Below are 7,552 nucleotides of genomic sequence, written 5' to 3' on the forward strand. Positions count from 1 at the left end.
GAAGCAGAAACATTAGGGGTACATATAGGCCCCAAACTGGTCTCCTTCTCCACCATACCCAGCACCCGCTGTTGCCAAGAGATAGGAAGCTAGAACACCTGTGCTCCCTCTCCCTTTCCCAGACACGAAAGCAGTGGTCTATGTGGTGAGGTCCATGTGTCAGCTCCCACATCCGTGAAATGGGGCTAATTATAGAAAGGCAGAGGGAACTAGAAAGGTAGAAAAGTGACATGAATCTCCACGTTGTCTGGGCCTCTCCCACCACCACCCAAGCTCTGAGGCTGGAAATGACAAGGTTGATTCTCTTGGGCTGCAGAAGGGGTGGGCCAGCTGGGAAATATTACCTATCTTGCCCTTCTGCACAGCAACCCTGTTGCCTGCCCTCGCTGCACCAGTGTCCTGACAGTTCTCAACTACCCTGTATTCTTCCCGTCATATATCCCTGCCAGAATTACTACCCATAAATGGGCCTCCAAACACCCCTGAGAACTCTCCTGTCTGTGATAGGAAAAATGCTTGTTCGTATCACTGAAATAAAACAGGTGGGGATTATTATTTGCAGTTCCTCTCCCCTTTTGTGTAATTCACAAGTCTCCGATATAGGATTAGGCTTCAAATGCATTTGGTCAGGTACATACTTTTTAGTGCTCAGCTCAAACACTGTCAGGTTTACGACCATCCCAGAACTGCCTCTGTTTGTCCCTTTGGTCTTTCTTTCTCGCCCTCCAGGCCTACAACTATAACTTTTTTTTGAGAGTATGAACCAGAGTCCCACCCCAGCCCTTCAAAATGCAAGGCACAAGAGTGACTTCAAGGTCTTATCTGTTAATCTAAGATCAATGTTATTTAACCAGTAAGTATTAAGTTGACATACTGTTAAGCATTTAGCTGCCGACACCCATGTCTATTTGTAAAGGAGATATTCACTGAACCTTCAGAAATGTCAGGTGGTAGTCTCTGTATAGAGACTATCACAATTGTGTTTTGGAATTGTCTGTGAAAAAATTAAGCTTTCTCCTAAAATAGCCCAATAAACTCAAATGAGGCCTCAAGATAAGATGGCATGTTGTTTAAAATACTTCTTGAACACTAGATTGTAGTAGGTTTTTTTTTTTTTCTTAGAATTGATTTATCTTTGTGCTTTAAGAAAAATAATGGTACATTTGAAAGAAAATATAGACCTGGGTGGGGAGATCTGGGTGGGGGACAAGTCCATTAGCCAATTTCATGTCCCAGCTTCTTTCTTAAGATAGGTTTCAGATTATCCATGAGGCTAACTCTGATGAAAAGTCACTATCCTCTTTGAGAGGAGAAAAGATTTGCAGGCTGGGAGTCAGGAGGGGAACACTGAGGTGTGAACTCAGGACAGTGACCTGAAACCCAGCTTCAGTCACTTTCAGCCTCTGAGGCTGCTGCTTACAGTAATTGCCAGCTCTAACCCAGACTGCCCTGCAGTCTCTTTGTCTCCCATCTGTGCAGACCTTAGGGTACCTACTGGCTCCTGCCCATACCAGCTGGCCAGGCTGGCCATTAGTACCTCTTGCCAACAAGTTAAGTTGGGAAACATGTCCTTCCCATGTGGGGCCGACCTCCGATTTCACTTGGGACCCTTCAAGTTATGACCCTCCTCATGTTCTGGGTCATCAGGAATGGAGGTAGTTAAGGTGTGAGGGGAGAGATTCACTTTTCTCTAGCTCAGGCCAGCCAGGGAGCAAGAAGGAGGCTAGGGGGCTTGGGACTCTGAGTCCCGCTGAGCGGACAGCTCCTGCCTGCTCTCCCGGTGCCTGGGACCCCCTGACCATCCCGCCGGAGTTACTCAAGGGCACTAAAGTTTCTCCAGGAAGATTTCATCTATCTTCTCAAGATGCAGCAGCTAACTCAAGTCAGTCCACGGGAGAACAGCTGAGCGTGGGGGTTCTGGGCCAGGTGCCGGGGACTCTTAAGACTCAGGCGCCTGGGCTGGTGGCAAGCAGGGCCAACGCGCGGTGCCCGGTCTGGCGTTTTCAAACAAGAAGGATTACAGGCTGCATCTTGAATATGAATTAGCCTTCTGCGCTGGTGTGACTTCGCTTTGAAACTCAGCTTGTCAAAGTATGGTTTTAATTAAACGTCTTCCGGCCCCAAAAGATTACATGTTTTGTAAAATACATCCTAGCATGAAATTTACTTCCATGATCTGAAATTAGGTGCCTTGTAAATGTTTTCATAAAAAAGAAATAGGAAGGGGGTGCGTGTGAGAATGGAGCAGTTCATACTCGCTGCGTTCCTTTAAAACGTCCTGCCAGCCGCCCTGACACCGGGCAGGTCCCAGGCCGGCCCTCCAGCCTGGGCCAGGCAGGGAAGAGACAGCGCGCCCAGGACGTGCGAGTAACACGAACCCGCCTGGCAGGCGCAGCCCGAGCAGCATTTGCAGTTGGAGACAATTTAGCAAACAGACAAGTTAATCCTGCACTGATTTGTTTGGGATCCATCTGCAGGACGCCAGAGACCCCTTTGAGCTGCTGCTGCAGACACCTGCCTCCCTCCCCATCCCGACCGCTGTTCTTGTCCCAGGAAAGACGGAGCGAAGAGACGACAGGGGTGCGGAATGGTCTTAGCAGCACTCAAGACACTTCGTTTCAAATTTAAAGTTCTCCTTTAAGAATTCCCGGCTAATATTTAAAACAATAGCATTGTTGTTGATCGATAGCAGTTCTAACAGACTGTCCCAAACTTCTCCAAACCAACCTCAAAGCTTCCTCTGCAGAGGCCCGCTGGGGGTAGGGGGAGGTGGATAGAGGGGGTCTCTATCACCTGCCTTGGGGACGGCTATCACACACCATAGCCCTCAGAGGAAAAGGACCCTATTTCCCGGCCTGGGGGCGGGTAAGGTGCCTACGCACTTCGCGTCTTTCTATTCAATGCAGAATTGAGAGCTCGGTCTCTGCGGAATTCTTCCCTAACAACTCTCTGAGAAGCCCGCCAATTCTGGCGGGATTTGCTAGATTCGAGGAAAACTTGGCGCACATGGGATGGGGTGTGATGGGGAGGGGTGGCGTGGGGGCGCATCTCCTTTCTTCCAGATAACTGGGACCCAAGAACCGAGGAGGGGGCGGCGCAACGGCGAGAGTTCTTCACCTCCCTCCACCTGAAATAAGCAAGACCAATGACGCGCCTCGCTTTTCGCCCTGTTTACTCCATCCCATTCAGTGATTGGCAAAGCAGGCCCTGAAGGCAAAGGCAATAATTGCTCCGCGCTCTCTTTGCTAAGGAAGTGTGTAGGCATTTGAAGTGTACTAAAAATAAACGAAGGAGCGAGAAAATGAAAAGGGGACAGAGTGACAATTTGCGGCAATTAAAGCGTCTGCGCCTGTTGCCGGAGAAGCAGGGACCCACGGCGGTTTTTGTTTTCCCAGGCCTGATGATGTGACTAACTCGTTAGGGAATTTTTGTCCCGTTGTGCGTGCATGTATGTGTGTGTGTGTGTGTGTGTGTGTGTGAGTGTGTGTGCGGGGTGGTGCGTGCGCGCGCGCGTATTCAGCAGCCAAGGAGCCCGCTGCAATGACCCGGTCCTTGGGGGACAGAGGAACCTGGGACCATTTCTGAGCCCCTGAAAACCCGGCTGGCTTTGTTAAAGAGAGGGGTCCAGCTCCCTCAGCCCTCCCCCCACCCCTGCCCCCAACAGTCTCATGGGAGAGCCTCTTGGTTAGCACTCAGCTGCCACCTCTTCCAGGAAATTGGGAACAAGTTTTTAGCTCTAAGGTGTCTAACCTTAAAGGGGAAAAACAATAATGCCAACATTTACTTCACAACCACGGGAGACTCGAAGGATCAGGGGTGGGGAGGGAGGGAAAAAGGGGAGGGGGCGGCCAGCCAAATCAAAGCTTGGGAGACATTTTGACAGTGCGCTTGAAATATTACTTCTAATTTTTGGAAGACTTTCAAGAAGAGAAAGGGGGGTGAGGTGGGGGTGGGTGGAGGGAACCATAACTTTCTCCTTTCTGTCACTAGAGCGTCCAAACAGAGGGCTCCAACCTCCTCCACACGCGGGAACACACAGTGGAAAATTGCTTCAAGATACCGCAGGGCTCTCTTCTTTCCCCAAACCCTACCTGAGCCTTGAACTTCGCGAAGAAGTAGGAATGGGGAGTGAGTCCTGGGTGTCAAAAATCTGCATAGCCTTGAACCCAGAGATCGGAAGGGTAGCCCCGGGCCCGACAGCTCCACCTGGGCCTTGCTCTGGCCGCCCAGCATCGTGCCCAAACTGGCACCCCAAATCAGCCTCCCAACCCTCACCTCCACCTACCCCTTCCCCCACTAAGGCCAAGGAAAGGGAAGGGGGCGACACCCTGTAGTCACCGCCAAAGTCCAGCTCCGGCTGGCTTCAATGAAAGCTGGCAAATCAGGCGAGTCTCGCAGAAATTTTCTTCGACCCTAATTCAATTTTAAAGCGGATTTTTACTATTAAAAACGCTGCCGAGCAACACATTGAATTAATCTGACTGTACGGTTTTAATTACAGTGAGGGTTTCTCTACAAATCTGTACAAGACAGTGGCTGGCTCTTGGAGGATCTCTGCCTCCTGAATTCCATTACGCGGCCACACGTTCCCGCAGACAGCTGCGCGTGGGAGCCAGCTGCGGGCACGGGCACTCCCGTCGCTTTCTGCTTCTGCCTGCCCTCCCGGCTCCTGTCCTATACCCCTTCCCTTCTTTCACCTCAGTCCCCCGGAGCACCCTGGGCGTCGGCCTGTCTGTTTGGGACTGCCGCACTGAAATCTCAAAGTGCTGTACTCCCTTTTTAACTCTTGGGCCAAAGACCTTTGAGTCTCCAGTGCCACATTCTTTAAATGGCTCTCTTGTCCAGGGAGGGAGACTTCTGTAATTTTTTAAATGATCCTCCTGCTTGAACTTCATAACTGTTAGGTGAGCAACGTGATGTCCTGGGTGCTTAAGGGGAAAGCAGGTGATGAGGGGATGGGGAAGAGGGTGGGGAAAGAACTGCTGGTGGGTGGCTGGTAGTTGGCTCTAGCTATCCCTCCAGGTCCAGGAGTAAATACACGTGGGACAGACCCCCGGCAGACAGGGCCCCTTTTAGCAGCCTTAGTTTTGTTTATTTGTTGTGCAGCTAACACTGTGGGGCAGTGGCCCATAGCCAACGAGATAGGAATGAAAACTTGAAAAGAGGTATGCTTCAAAATGAAGCAGATTCACACTTATTCTTTCTTGTTCATTCTAGTATATTCATTCTAACTCCTTTTCTTCCTATGTCCCCTGCTTTTTCACTCTTTCTGCTTCTTTCTCCTCAAAGCTTGTGGGAAGAAAGATCATGAACCCAAATATGAACCCAAATATGTGTCCAAATGAACACACCCCTCAGTGTGTATTTAAAGAAGCAAAGGTTTTGAGCTCTGTGGGGGAAGGGGCCTCACCTGACAGAGAGAAGGGGAGCATTTTTGCTGTGCACGATATTAGTGAAACCTACAGAAAAATACTATTTCCTTCCCCTGGGTAGGATGAGAGGAGGCCATTCTTTCTCCTCGATTTGTGTTTTTTTAACTTAAAAAGATTTTTTTTTTCAGCTAAAGAGAAAGGACACAGTGGGAGAATGAGCTTTCTAAAACAAACAAACAAACAAACAAAAACCCTCACTTTTTCTAATGGCTCTCAAATTGGTTGCCCTGTAAGGACAGTTTTGCTAAAAACCTAATGAATTACCTTATTATGTTACAAAGAGCCTGTGCACAGTTTGAATACGAAAATCACCAGAGCATTATTACACAAAGGTAGTCAGGTACAGAACTCTCTAATGAAAAATGGTTTTCATTTCTTTTTCTGTTGTAACAGGAGAACCGTCTAAGAACTCACATGATAGCAAGAAGATGTTCTCCATCCTAGGTTTTCCTCAAGAGCTGTCCCAAGCCTGGTCCTCTTCCTAATGTTAAGGCATTTGCTGTGACTTTGTTATTGTTACGGCTGATGAAGGGATGACAGAATTAAAACAGAGGATGCTTTGAGGCATTTAGGAAGGTGCTTGGCTAGCTATATTAACTCCTTATTATGCCTAAAAATAGTCTGCTGCTTCCTGTTGATGCTTGTTCCCTTCCACTCTGGGGCTGCATTTATCCTGCAATGGTCAGGGGTTCCTGGTTTCAAAGACTGGCTTGATTAAAGTTGACTTCTAACACCCCTTCCCTTCCTCCTTTGTCCTACTACATTTCCCAGCAGGACAAATATGAAGTGGCTCAGCCTTGGTTTATCTAACAGATTAAAAAGACAAACCACCATTTATCTTGTTTTAATCTAAGTATATAAACATTGTTAAATTCTTTTTTCTTGGACTGAGAGAAAGAACAGTATTTGTGTATTGGGGAGTGGGGGTCCTATGCTTGATAAAAGAAAAAAAAGGGGGGGAGAGAGAGAGAGTGAGAGAGAGAGAGAGAGAGAAAGAAGGACTCTTGTATATAATCACCAAACTGGGGAAAGCAGAAACGTGCTCTTTCCCCCCCTGATTCCATTCTAGGCCCAGCATATTGGCTCCCTGTTAAGAAAGGTTTGGATGTTCATACTGCCATGAGAATAAGTCAGGGAGAAGCAAAAGTTGTTGAATTTGAGGATTTCTTTTTCATAGCTCCACTAGACTCCAGATTTGAAAAGACCTGAAGCAGGAGCCTCTAGGTTGGATATGCTTAGCTAATATTCTCCAAATTGGACGGCTTAGAAAAAGTCTGTGAAGCCCCCAATTGGTATCACTGGTCCTAGTGGACCAGGCCACCCATATTGGGGTTTGCTGATCTTGAGACCCAGGACTGGAGAGGTAAGGGAGATGCTGTTCCCAGATTTCAGTGAGTCTCTGTCTGGATTTGAAGTAAACAGGACCCACTTTTTAGCTGGATTTTGGGGAGCCTGGGAGAGGAGTGTGTTAATATGGGCATTATAGTTTTATCATAGGAAATGTGACAATCTCAGTGCTTTCTTGCATAGTCTGATACTTTTGGCTACTCCTGAAGATACCATCACTGGCCTGGGCTAAGAGGGGGGAAGGGGCAGCTCTCCTGTTTGCCTCTTCCTTCCCAGCTTTCCCAGGTGCCATGTGCTGAAGGGGGTGGGGGGCTGGGTTTCCAGTACATCAAGCACCCTTTTCTACAGACGCACATAAATAGAATTTTACATTGAATGGAGAAAAGACTAGTAGGATTTTTTTCTACCAACGTCTCCGATTGAGAAGGGGGTTCTTAGCATGGCTATGTAAATCAATACCGAGTTATTTCTTTGAATTCAAAAGCTATTTATCCAGGTCTAATTTCTTTAGAATTAACGTGATAACTGAGCCCAACTTAGCAACCAAAATCAGCCAGGTCCTGCCTGGCTTGAATGTACTTCTACCGGTGGAGGAAGCTGCAAACCCTCGACTGGGCACCCAACACAGTCCACAGCTTATGCGTGCGCGCAAACAGCTAGCATAGCAGGAGATATTCCCATCCAAAGATGCCATTTCTCCCACGGTGGCCTTGGGCGTACGGACCCACGCAATCTTATGTTGGCGATCCGTGAGTATTTCTCTCTAAATAACA

This window comes from Pteropus alecto, unplaced genomic scaffold (assembly GCF_000325575.1).
Source record: "Pteropus alecto unplaced genomic scaffold, ASM32557v1 scaffold21, whole genome shotgun sequence".
NCBI classification, from domain to species: Eukaryota; Metazoa; Chordata; class Mammalia; order Chiroptera; family Pteropodidae; genus Pteropus; species Pteropus alecto.